Source organism: Oncorhynchus gorbuscha, linkage group LG15 (genome assembly GCF_021184085.1).
Source record: "Oncorhynchus gorbuscha isolate QuinsamMale2020 ecotype Even-year linkage group LG15, OgorEven_v1.0, whole genome shotgun sequence".
In the NCBI taxonomy this organism is placed as follows: domain Eukaryota; kingdom Metazoa; phylum Chordata; class Actinopteri; order Salmoniformes; family Salmonidae; genus Oncorhynchus; species Oncorhynchus gorbuscha.
Genome location: NC_060187.1, coordinates 62037655 through 62051896, shown reverse-complemented (window position 1 = coordinate 62051896; position 14242 = coordinate 62037655).

Below are 14242 nucleotides of genomic sequence, written 5' to 3'. Positions count from 1 at the left end.
CAACTCTTACCATACGTCTGATGTCTCCGTGTTGGATATCAGAACAGAGTTGGAGCCCGACACAATACCTTGCGTATTGAAAATCAAATATGTTGCTTATTAATAGGGCGGCTTTGGCGAACGCTACCTGGAGAAATGCCTAAGGGAGGCTGGGAGAAGGGCGCCCTTAGGGTAACGCTCTCATGTGAGTGAAGGGAAACAGCTGATGGTGCAGATTTGACATCACTGAAACTGGCACAGTGAACACACACCCACACACACAAACGCACGCACTGTATGGAAATCAGAGAGCTAGGCCAGCCATGCATGACAAACTGTGTGTGTGTGTGTGTGTGTGTGTGTGTGTGTGTGTGTGTGTGTGTGTGTGTGTGTGTGTGTGTGTGTGTGTGTGTGTGTGTGTGTGTGTGTGTGTGTGTGTGTGTGTGTGTGTGTGTGTGTGTGTGTGTGTGTGTGAGAGAGAGAGAGAGAGAGAGAGAGAGCCCTGTTTATACCTGGTGCTAACGTGTCTCCTTTGTCTTGATCTTGTCTACATTCTGATTGTGCCCACATTTTCAGAAATGTGTCGACACATGCTATTAAAATGTGTCTGTTATCCATCCACTGTGTCTGCACTGTGTCCAGATTTCCTGGTCCCTTCTTTTATGCAAATTATTTCGCAGCTATTCTTTCAAAAATCATACTTATTTATTTATTGTAAGATACATATTGATGTAATCAGTCAATGGTGCCACCTGTCAGAATAATATATATCAGAATAATGATGATTTAAATGGTTTCTGATCACAATCAGATCACAATGTGTCTTTTGAATGCCTACACCTGTCTAAAAATGTAGTCACAATGAGAGAGCTCTCTCTCTCTCTCTCTCTCTCTCTCTCTCTCTCTCTCTCTCTCTCTCTCTCTCTCTCTCTCTCTCTCTCTCATTCTCTCATTCTCTCTCTCTCATTCTCTCTTTCTATCATTCTCATTCTCTCATTCTCATTCTCTCTCTCTCTCATTCTCATTCTCTCATTCTCATTCTCATTCTCATTCTCTCATTTTCATTCTCATTCTCTTTCTCTCATTCTCATTCTCTCATCTCTCTCTCTCTCTCTCTCTCTCTCTCTCTCTCTCTCTCTCTCTCTCTCTCTCTCTCTCTCTCTCTCTCTCTCTCTCTCTCTCTCTCTCTCTCTCTCTCTCTCTCTCTCTCTCTCGGGGACAAAGAAAAGGGCAAGCTGGCAGGAAGTGAGTCCAACCCTCAATTGACCTCTGCTTTGAGTCAATGACAGCACACAATCAAAACAGGGTTTGATGTTTGGGTGGTGGCGGTATCACAATAAAGCACCGGACCAGTTATGTTTTGGTTAGCTACCATCTGGCCCAGTGCCAAATGGATTGTGTTCCTTCCAATTCAAATTGGCTCAGGGAGGTGCTCATGTCCTTTCATTTACTGCTCATTATATTAGCCACCAAACTGAAGGTATAATAATTACCCCATCCACTGCAATCATTTCTTCACATTTGTAAGTCATTGTGTAAGCAACAATGTTACTGTTATCTGTGGGTCCTTACAGTGAAATGTACACACTGAAGAGTGAGCTCTGTTGCACTGCTAACTTGGCGTCATTTCCTCAGATTCCGTACAGATTGCACCAGCTAATTATGATCTAATAACTGGCAGACTGTCTCAATATTATTACAGGAAGAGTAGGTTTAAATGAATAGCTCATCATCTGCCCTCAGTATCAGTCATGTTGTTTTAATGATCATAATTCCACCATTAAATCTTAATAATATGTCAAGGTCTTAAGGGAAGTATGTCAATTTGCTGCTTCAATTGGAATTAACCCAAGTATTGCTCAAGTTAGGTCTGTTTTCCCAAGGAGGCACATTTTGTTAGCAATGTACACAGCGCGCGAACAGGCACAGAGCCACATCATTCTTAGTCAGAGACACAAAAATGTATGTTCATTAATTTAGTCATCTGTTGATGTAACAAGATACAGACAGACCAATGGTTTTCTCCTTTGAATATTTGGGCACTGGCATGTGCAAATACACAACCATTCAAATGTTGGAAAAATGAACACAGTTTTAAAGAGGTCTGTGTTGTTTCCATTTGGATATGCATCCCTAAATTAACTGATTTTCAGAGTAAATGTGCATCTCTGAATTATAAAACATCCATAAAAAGACTCAAATGACCCGTGGAGAGAGATATGGCGCTTTTGGCTGGACTTTCAGAATCTCTAAAATCACTGCTTTGAGGTCTAAATCTGTAAGATAACTTCTCCCCAAGGCTTTCTATTTGTGAGGGAGACCGACACTGCAAACTGCTTCCAGCTAGGAATCGCTGTAGGAGACAGAGAGAACAAGAGAGCAAGAAACAGAAGGGGGAAAACAATAGAGAAAAGAGAGGGAGAGGACGTGGGAGGGAGAGAGAAAGAAAGAAAAGAGAGGGAGAGAAACAGAAGAGGGGGAGAAATAGAAAGAGAGAAAGAGTGCAAAAAGGCGTCTGATATAGTAAACATCATCACTCCCATCCGGTAGTGTCTAAGATTGTCTAGCGCCGCGCTGTACATGTTACTGGAACACTGGAGGGGCGGTGGAGCACCAGCAAGACATCTAAATCAATCAAGTGTCCGGTCGGTGGGGAGAAGGGTGGACGGGTGGTAACAGGGTGTACCCAGCCACAGGCCTAGGGGTCACCACGGGCATGGGAAGGGGGAGCAAGGGAGGGGGAGCAAGGGAGGGGGTGCAAGGGAGGGGGTGCAAGGGAGGGGGTGCAAGGGAGCGGGAGCAAAGGAGGGGTGAATGGCGCACAGTGCCAATGGCCCTGTTGAGGAATAGCATGATGAGACAGCGCTAACGAGAAGAGCACAGTGTAAAACTCACATTAGTGTTGTATTGTGCAGTAGATAAGAGGGAGAGATACTGTTTTATAGACTGCAGCTTTAACTTTAGGCTAATTATAGCAATCGTGTCCATATTACAGTCTTATAATACGTTGCTGTTTGACTTAGTGAGATGGGCTCATGATCTCTGTCATTCTACTGTGACAGATATGACAGATATGTGGTAATAGGTCATTGATGAACCTACTGTACATACTGTACGTACATCAGTCAAAACAGTGGAAATAATAGTTATCTATTCCTCTGAAATGCCATGAATAGAAAGGTGAAATATAGACTAAATGGCAAAAATAAAAATGTTTCTGAACATGAGCTTACCACACACACGCGACACACAAATATACAGAGCCCATTAGAGCAACAACGTCTCACAAACTGAGAAACACAGTTATCCCCGAACCCCCCCCCCTCTCCAACAGATCCTCACCTACAAAACAACTCCAAAATTAGGTGAACTCTCGCTCAAAATAGGCCCTGTCCAAAATAACCATAAGCCATTACACCTCCAACACCAATTGATCAATTGTAATTACCTACCTGTGGATTAGCCTAGTGCTGCTGGTGCTGCTTCTTAGGCCCCTGGGGCCGGTGCTATAGACAGACCTGGAGCCTGAGAGCCAGTCACAGGTAGAACTCCATAGGAAGGAGGGGAGAATGAGCTTTTAATTGCTTTGTGCACTGTGTGTAATTGAAGGTTGAAGTGTGTTTGCCATGAGGAGTGTGACTTCACTTGGCCCTGTCTAATTAATCCTGTCACACGAGCCTTCTGCCTTCAATTTTCACTTTGCCGCTCAGCATCGCGAGGTGAGAATACAACTGGAAATATAGGTTGGTAACTGTCTATCGCTCACTGGGCCAGACGCAGCACAAAAACAGCCATATGAAAGGGAGAGAGAGAGACTCTGTTTTTCTCAATGTGGGGGGGAACACGTATTGGGAGATGTTTGATTCAATAAAGCTTTAGCGAAGCAACTTTCCCAGTACACACATTTGATGGCAGTTTTTTTTGTTGCTATAGGGACCTTGTAACGGCCGTTGTTGGAAGAAGGTGAGGACCAAAGCGTGGTACACGTGGTACGTGTTCGTCATTTATTAAATAGAACTGAACACTAAATACAAAGTAACAAAAAGAACAACCGAACAGCTCCGTCAGGTACAAAACAGAAAGCAACTACCCACAAAACCCATGTGGGCAAGAGCTACCGAAGTGTGGTTCTCAATCAGAGACAACGATAGACAGCTGTCGCTGATTGAGAACCACACCCGGCCAAAAACAAAGAAATACAAAAACATAGAAAAAGGAACATAGAATGCCCACCCTAGTCACACCCTGGCCTAACCAAAATAGAGAATAAAAGCCTCTCTATGGCCAGGGCGTGACAGACCTATATTGTAGATTCAAGTTTATCAATATTGCTTCATTAGCATAGAGATTAATTAAATTTTTAATGAGTGAAATCTCATATAGGATGAGGATGACTCATTCAGACCTTCTGGCTTGAACATGTATATATCTTTCTTATATGATGAAATCTTATCTAAGATAAGAAGTATACAGATGTAGGATCTTAATTTAACCTATGTAAACAGGATTTGAACGTTTAGTCCATAATGTTACTTGATCTGTGTTTAGGCTACTAGCTGGCCAAAAGTAGGCGACATGAAAAGTGCAATACTGTTAATATAACCGTGTTTAAGTGCAGGTTTTCAGTGAATTTATGTAAATCATGAAGCTCATCTGCATTCCTGACAGTGCAGGAAAATTGCCAGCAACAAAAGAGTTAAGTCAAATTAAGATCCTACATCTGTGGCTAAATACTTCACTTCTCACTACACTAGAAAATGAACACCTACTCCTAAAGTAATCACACATCTTACAACCATACCCTCTCCAGCCTACAGACACTGAAGGGCAGAGCAAGAGACCTCCCTGCCTCCCAACAGACTTAATGCTGAAATCTTTGGGCCACATTCTGCACCAAGAGTTGGGATCATCATCACTTTTTTACTACTCCCCCCCCCCCCCCCCCCCATTTCCACTGTTCTCCCTGCCTGGACTTGCAGGAGGAGTAAAGACGAGCCGTTGCCCACAGTGAGTCCCCCTGGCACAGATAGACATGGGATGGCCGTGCAACAGTATGTACAGCCTGCCTTCCTTCTGTTAGCAGTGCATCTGAAGATAGCAAACTGCACTGTTGCTCGCACTCCCCGATCCTGTTGTTGTCGTTGGCCAGCAGCCACCACTGTAGCGAGCCAACTGAGTTAACAGACACTTCCGCTCGGCACATAAGGAACCATCTGTTTAAAGGCAAAAAAAATAAATAAATAAAGAGCCTCTCTATACCACCCGTTTCCTCCCTCCTCCCATCCTTCTATGGCCACGCTACAGTAAACAGTGTTTTACAACAGGGCTACTCCTCATACTTCACCGAATAGCCAATGAAATAGCGTTAAAAGTGTCTAATGTGCCTATTGTCTCTATCTCAAAGGAATGACTTAACAAGTGTTTCTCGACACCTAGATGGCCTTGATTCAGGACTCTCCTCGCTGTCTAATAGGCTTCATTTAACCTCCCATATTTCTTTGATTCTCTTTTTCTGTCCGAAACATTATTCATTGGTTAACTTCACACAATAAGGGTTGTTATCCCCTATCGATTATTTCATTGTCGTGTTACTTACTAGGGCAGAAATGACAGTCTCCTGCCAGAGTCTTTGAGCGGTAGATTACTGTGGTCAATGTCAAGTAGGGTTTTGAAGCCTGATGATCCTAATGTCTTGTTGTGTTTAAACCAGGGTTCCACCGTAGCCTTGGCTCTGTAAAACTCTTCAGACATGCCAGCTTGTAGCTAAATAAATATTGGCCGAGGGGCATTTGAAAAAACATATTGTCCTGGCTCGGCATCCAATCCTTCGGCCCTCTGTTGCCAAAACAAGACGACGGGGGTCTACAGCAGAATTGATCCTCACATGAGTGGGTTTGTAATGGTCAACTCAAACTCACTGCCATGGCTGTCTCTCGGGCTTTGTTCAGGTTTTGTGTATATTTCATATACCGTACATGTCATATATAGGCATATATTACAGTGTATTATTTATATATATATGACGTTACATCATGTAAGCTTGTGGAGGAGCCTGGGTGTGCCATTTACAATATCACACAACGCCTTTGTTGTTCCCAATACGGTTAACGAGAAGAGGAGGGTTCTTGGTCTTCTGTCTTCTGTTTACACCTTGAAAGAAACACATTCAGAAATATATTTGTCTCCCTTGTTTATGACATGTATTTTGAGATAGTGTTCTAAATCTGACAGGCGCCACACGGGTTCATTATTTCTTCTTTACAAATCATTGGCCAGGGTCTGTGTAGGCCTCGGCAGACAATTGTTTGCTTGTGTCATTTCATATGTACACCATTTGGATCATTTTGTTAAGCTTGAAATCATAGTGTTTCTATTTTTGGTTTCACTTACTTTGTTGACTCTGTTAAGTTCCAATGCACATCCTTAGAATCTTGCCAGGTCCTGGATTTAGCTAACAAACCAAAGCAAACTTTTCTCTGCCTACCTTATTTAACATTGAGGAAACTTTAACATTGAGCTAGAAAATAATAAAATAACTTTAAGAGAGTTATGACTAGAATATTACCACCTGTACTCAATCTCACATGTGAATGGCCCATAAATTCTCATCACAAAGAAATGAAGGTGTATTGTAATAGGTGCATTATTTAGTAGATTTGACATGGCTGCCATGTATTAGCACAGCGAGCGCGTCTGTAAAAACTCCACAGAGAAAGAAACTGATAATTGCCTCAGAACCTATTTCTATTTCTCCTCTTAAGCCTATTTTAAGAGCATTAGGTCGTTATAAATGTGAGATGATCTAAATTTAGCCATGCAACATCTATCATCATCTGACTACATTAGTGTACTTTCCAGGCTCTGCACTGACTAAACTCTCTCTAGGAATTAAACGAGTTATGTGACTCTTATATTAAGACTTATTTTTATAACTTCTCCCAGATGCATTTTTCTTAGTGTTGTCATTATTATTATTTACACTACTGTCTATATGGCAGAACACGTTTGTTTAACAGCTGAGGAACGGCATGTAAATGGTTGAAAAAATCAATCGTGTATGTATGCACTGAAAAGCAGCCGTATGGGAATTATGTAGCTAGGACTCCATTTTGTGACTATTAAGATCCCCCCCTGGATACACTTGCTGTATGTAGCAGAGCTAATGGTCCAGGGAAGGGGAAACTGTGCGTGAGGAGGTAGAGCCCTACGCTGCTAAGGTCTCTGGGCCTGGCGACAGATGGTTGGCCACCACACTGACACTGGGTGGCTGTGTGTACTAGGGTCTGTCGTGAGACTGATCTGTGGTGTTGGCGTGGCAGAGATCAAACGACATTGTGGAAGGTGAAGAGACGGGTCGAGCGCCAGGCCAACTGTGTGACACCCGGAGAAGGAGATGCGAGACGAGGCGCCTTCGTGGCAACCCTGCCTCGACTGTTGGTTTTGACAGCCTCCCGTTTGTGTGTACAAAACGTCTCCGGAGTCGAGCGTTGGCTGGCAGGGAATGTGGCACGCCACATGGTGTGTTGGGGCTGTCGTGTGAGAGTGTTAACCCTCACTACTCATAGTAGTGAGATGAAAAAAGTAGCCACACTAGCAATAAGTACAACAACAAATTATCACCATCATCATCATCATCATCACTAAATGCAAAAACAATTTCCAGATGCAGGCAGCAATCATAACTTCAAAGCTATGTGAACAATAGATGCCATACTGCCATGCAATCACAGATCATCATCAAGACACAAACACAGTGTCAGCCATTTTGACAAAGGACATTGTGTAAATGGTAAGAAAGGTAGGCCTACATATTGAGAAAATACTTTGAATGGCAAAGTACGTTTGTTTTCATTTAAATGGTATTAGACCAAATGAGATGAATGTGAGAAATCCCCATTGAAGACAAGCAGGGCATCCATTCTACAACAGATCCACCCTGGGAAAAGGATAGAACTGTCAAGCGATTACTGCCCCGTCTTATATTCCTAATGATCAGAACATCTTCTGCCCACAGTCTAGTCAGAAACTACTTCGACCCGATGCTCCCACCTAAAAGCATCTCAATATCCAATTGCACAGCTTTCTAAACGTGGACCACGCAGTCAGTCAGGAAGCTAAGGCCAGCTTCTTCAGGCAGAAGTTTGCATCCTGTAGCTCCAACTCCAAAAAGTTCTGGGACACTGTGAAGTCCATGGAGAACAAGAGCACCTCCTCCCAGCTGCCCACTGCACTGAGGCTAGGTAACACAGTCTCCACCGATAAATCCATGATTATCGAAAACTTCAATAAGCACTTCTCAACGGCTGGCCATGCCTTCCGCCTGGCTACTCCAACCTCGGCCAACAGCTCTGCCCCCCCCGCAGCTCCTCGCCCAAGCCTCTCCAGGTTCTCCTTTACCCAAATCCAGATAGCAGATGTTCTGAAAGAGCTGCAAAACCTGGACCCATACAAATCAGCTGGGCTTGACAATCTGGACCCTATTTCTGAAACTATCTGCCGCCATTGTCGCAACCCCTATTACCAGCCTGTTCAACCTCTCTTTCATATCGTCTGAGAACCCCAAGGATTGAAAGCTGCCGCAGTCATCCCCCTCTTCAAAGGGGAGACACCCTGGACCCAAACTGTTATAGACCTATATCCATCCTGCCCTGCCTATCTAAGGTCTTCGAAAGCCAAGTCAACAAACAGGTCACTGACCATCTCGAATCCCACCGTACCTTCTCCGCTGTGCAATCTGGTTTCCGAGCCGGTCACGGGTGCACCTCAGCTACACTCAAGGTACTAAACGATATCATAACCGCCATCGATAAAAGACAGTACTGTGCAGCCGTCTTCATCGACCTCGCCAAGGCTTTCGACTCTGTCAATCACCATATTCTTATCGGCAGACTCAATAGCCTCGGTTTTTCGGATGACTGCCTTGCCTGGTTCACCAATTACTTTGCAGACAGAGTTCAGTGTGTCAAATCGGAGTGCATGCTGTCCGGTCCTCTGGCAGTCTCTATGGGGGTGCCACAGGGTTCAATTCTCGGGCCGACTCTTTTCTCTGTATATATCAATGATGTTGCTCTTGCTGCGGGCGATTCCCTGATCCACCTCTACGCAGACGACACCATTCTATATACTTTTGGCCCATCATTGGACACTGTGCTATCTAACCTCCAAACGAGCTTCAATGCCATACAGCACTCCTTCCGTGGCCTCCAACTGCTCTTAAACGCGAGTAAAACCAAATGCATGCTTTTCAACCGATCGTGCCTGCACCCGCATGCCAGACTAGCATTACCACCCTGGATGGTTCCGACCTTGAATATGTGGACATCTATAAGTACCTAGGTGTCTGGCTAGACTGCAAACTCTCCTTCCAGACTCACATCAAACATCTCCAATCGAAAATCAAATCAAGAGTCGGCTTTCTATTCCGCAACAAAGCCTCCTTCACTCACGCCGCCAAGCTTACCCTAGTAAAACTGACTATCCTACCGATCCTCGACTTCGGCGATGTCATCTACAAAATGGCTTCCAACACTCTACTCAGCAAACTGGATGCAGTCTACTAAAGCACCTTATACCACCCACCACTGCGACTTGTATGCTCTAGTCGGCTGGCCCTCACTACATATTCGTCGCCAGACCCACTGGCTCCAGGTCATCTACAAGTCCATGCTAGGTAAAGCTCCGCCTTATCTCAGTTCACTGGTCACGATGGCAACACCCATCCGTAGCACGCGCTCCAGCAGGTGTATCTCACTGATCATCCCTAAAGCCAACACCTCATTTGGCCGCCTTTCGTTCCAGTACTCTGCTGCCTGTGACTGGAACGAACTGCAAAAATCGCTGAAGTTGGAGACTTTTATCTCCCTCACCAACTTCAAACATCAGCTATCCGAGCAGCTAACCGATCGCTGCAGCTGTACATAGTCTATTGGTAAATAGCCCACCCATTTTCACCTACCTCATTCCCATACTGTTTTTATACTGTTTTTTATTTATTTACTTTTCTGCTCTTTTGCACACCAATATCTCTACCTGTACATGACCATCTGATCATTTATCACTCCAGTGTTAATCTGTAAAATTGTATTATTCGCCTACCTCCTCATGCCTTTTGCACACATTGTATATAGACTGCCCATTTTTTTCTACTGTGTTATTGACTTGTTAATTGTTTACTCCATGTGTAACTCTGTGTTGTCTGTTCACACTGCTATGCTTTATTTTGGCCAGGTCGCAGTTGCAAATGAGAACTTGTTCTCAACTAGCCTACCTGGTTAAATAAAGGTGAAATAAAATAAATAAATAAAAATGTATTACTGCCATGATTGTTGTGTCAGTTTCTGTCAGTCAGCCCCCAGTCTGCTCTTTGTGTTTCATCTGCTCCAGAACAGGAAGATGGCAACCAGATCAACAGGGGGAACAGTGTAATGAGTGTGGATGGAACCACCGGCGATGCCTAGATCTGAGAGGGTTCCTCGTCAATTACAGATGACGCTGTTCGTCTCAGGAGTCAGCAGCTTCTCAGAGACCTTTGATCCATTCGCTGTGACTGGCGACTGGAGATAACAATTACAGCAGCCTATACAGTACACGACCTGGATGGGCTCGGTGCAATTGATGAAACTGTTGTAGATGTATGCCCACCTACATTGGACATTAAAGGGCCAATGTGTATTTATGAAAATTCGTGTTTTCATGTTTTACTTTCATTCTATTCCTCATGTTTAGTGGATGAAATATGATTGGTGTGTAATGGTACTGTTTGGACACACCTACTCATTCTAGGGTTTTTCGTTATTTTTTACTATTTTCTACATTGTAGAATAGTAGTGAAGACATCAAAATTGTGAAGTAATACATATGGATATAATATTAATATTTTAGATTATTCAAAGTAGCCACAATCTTGCACAATCTTGACATTCTCTCAACCAGCTTCACCTGGAATGCTTTTCCAACAGTCTTCAATGAGTTGCCACATATGCTGGGCATTTGTTGGCTGCTTTTCCTTCACTCTGTGGTCCAACTCATCCCAAACCATCTCAATTGAGTTGAGGTGAATGTGGAGGCCAGGTAATTTGATGCAGGACTTCATTACTCTCCTTCTTGGTCAAATAGCCCTTACACAGCTTGGAAGTGTGTTGGGTCATTGTCCTGATGAAAAATGAATGATAGTCCCACTAAGCGCAAACTGTAGAATGCTGTGGTAGCCATGCTGTTTAAGTGTGCCTTGAATTCTAAATAAATCACCGACAATGTCACCAGCAAAAGCACCCCCACACCATCACACCTCCTCATCCATGCTTCACGATGGGAACCATACATATTCACCTACTCTGCATCCCGCAAAGACACAGTGGTTGGAAACAAAAAATCTCAAATTTGGACTCATCAGACCAAAGGACATATCTCCACCAGTCTAATGTCCATTGCTCGTGTTTCTTGGCCCATGCAAGTCTCTTCTTCTTATTGGCGTCCTTTAGTAGAGGTTTATTTGCAGCAATTCGGCCATGAAGGCCTGATTCACATAGTCTCCACTGAACAGTTGATGTTGAGATGTGTCTGTTACTTGAACTCTGTGAAGCATTTATTTGGGCTGCAATTTCTGAGGCTGGTAACTGTAATGAACTTATCCTCTGCAGCAGAGGTAACTCTGAGTCTTCCTTTCCTGTGGCGGTGCTCATGAGAACAAGTTTCATCATAGCTCTTGATGTTTTTTGCGGCTGCACATGAAACTTTCAAAGTTCTTGAAATTTTCCATATTGACTAATGATGGACTGTCGTTTCTATTTTCGTTTTTAAGCTGTTCTTGCCATAATATGCACCTGGTCTTTCACCAAATAGGGCTATCTTCTGTATACCACCCCTACCTTGTCACAACACAACTGATTGGCTCAAACGCATTAAGAAGGAAAGAAATTCCACAAATTAAATTTTAACAAGGCACACCTGTTATTTGAAATGCATTCCAGGTGACTACGTCTTGAAGCTAGTTGTGAGAATGCAAAGAGTGTGCAAAGGTTGGTTACTTTGAAGAATCTCAAATATGACATTTATTTTGATTTGTTTAACACTTTTTTGGTTACTACATGATTCCATATGTGTTATTTCAAAGTTTTGATGTCTTCACTACAAAGTAAAAAATAGTAAAAATAAAGAAAACCCCTTTTTTTGTGTCCAAACTTTTGACTGGTACTGTATATGGAACCTGTTCAGGGAACAGAACAGAAAACCGGCAAAGAATGACATTTTTCAAGGAACAGAAATGGAACTTGGAACGAAATAGCCATACTGTTCCAGAACAGAATTGTTATTTTAAAGCGTAGAAATCGGTTAATAATGCTATTTTATGTTCCAGACACTGAGCCAATCAGTTTTTTTACATTCCCACAACAAAGCACCTATGCAAAGCCCTCACTCTGCCAATCAGAAACTTATTCCAGTGTCCCCTCTGAAGTATAGTTTAGTATAGCTACTGAAGTTACAAGCATGATTGTGAGATTATGGAGAGATTTTTTATAAACTAGAGGAGAATGGATTAACATTTTTCAATGTTAGTTAAGGACACTATAGGCCTAGATACCACTTTTCACATTGGATATATTAACTACAAAAGGTAAGATGTGTTTTTAATTCTGGTGGCGCTCTGAACACACAAGCTTGCTAGCTAGCTAGCTCAAAGGACATTCAAAGTTCCTCGATAGAAGTGGCTTCTCCTAGGTTATAATTCTGTCGACCTAGTTCATATAATGCATGTCATAGCAAGATGCCCATCACTTCAAGCCTCCTCCTCACGCTATTAATTTTAAAAAAATCAGCAGACAGTGCCTTTAACTGTCCCAACAGCTGTAATGGGCCTGCTGTTACAAAGGCTTTATTATCTCCCTGCTTTCCCCTGTAAAACCACTGTTGTTCCTCTGATTTACCCCTGAATGATTTATGCTCACTGGTCTGGCCACTGATGGTCAGACCAGTGGCAGGAAAGATACCCTGGCAGGAAAGATAGAAACACACTTAGGGGCTTTCTCATGGGTAAACACACCATATTAAAAGCACACTTGTTTCGAAAGCCCAAACACATTTGCTACATGGGGGTGGCCCAATGTCATTTCACTTGTCAAATACTACAGTGTCAGAGCCAATCAGGCGACTCGGCTGGCAACACAAGCCATTTAACCTGAGCAAACATGGTGTGTCATAAAGCCCAAAGAGAACTTAGAGCCTCTGCAAACACCGGCGAGGTATAGCGAGGACCATCGGGCACGAATCAAGGCAGCCACGGTGAACACGAGTCACTCCCGTAATGGGTTTGTGATGACTCAAGAACCAAGGGCCATCTGCTTGCTCCAGTGGGGGAGGACAGAATGGACAGAATCACAGTTCAGAGACACACGAATCATCCCATATTAGCATGACTGGTAGTAAAGGGAAAAATGTAGCTACTGTCACACAATGCATAAGGTTTACATTTTTTTTAGAAAAATCTTAAAGTGATAGTTCAGTGATTTGACATACTAAGATACGTGTTTTCTTTGAAAAGCAGTATATGGACAATGAAAGAAAAATGTAAAATGGCTGAACTATCCCTTTAAGCCATGTTCTATGTATTGTAACCAGATAACAGGATTAGCATGGCGATTTTCAGCTCCTATACATGAAGCCTAGAGGTCTTCACAAAATTAACTCCTTTCTCTGAAACCTGTTTATTTCTTGGTGAAATAAAATGTTATAGGATCTCTATAAGCTCTCTTGGTTAGTCCTCTTTTGTAGGGCATTCAATTTCCCTGATGACATGAATGCTCACCACGTATTTAAAACACAGAGGTTTGCATGGGATTTCAATGTGGAACTTTGAATAAACCACAGTCATTTGTGTCCGCTCTGGAACCGTGAAGTTCATTTCAACAGCCAAAGTCAACCACAGCCTTGGACACACACAACTGCGATGAGGCACCGAGACAAAAAGGCTTTTTTCCGGGAAGCACAAGTTTGACTGTACGGTCGTTCCACGAAAAGAGTGCATTTTATGTTCTTTTGATATTTTAAGTAGATATTGTGCATCAATATTTTAAATGCCAGCTATATTAAATGAAATGTCCTTTAATATATACCATATAATCACATTTGTAATATGAACAGAGGCTTGCTGATGTGAAAAAGGGCCATGTTTCGCCATCATTGCAAAGCCCTAGTTATTTTGTTGCTTTGATGAAGTCATTTCTGAAGACTATTATTTATTTCATGTGATTAGTGACTCTGTCCCTCA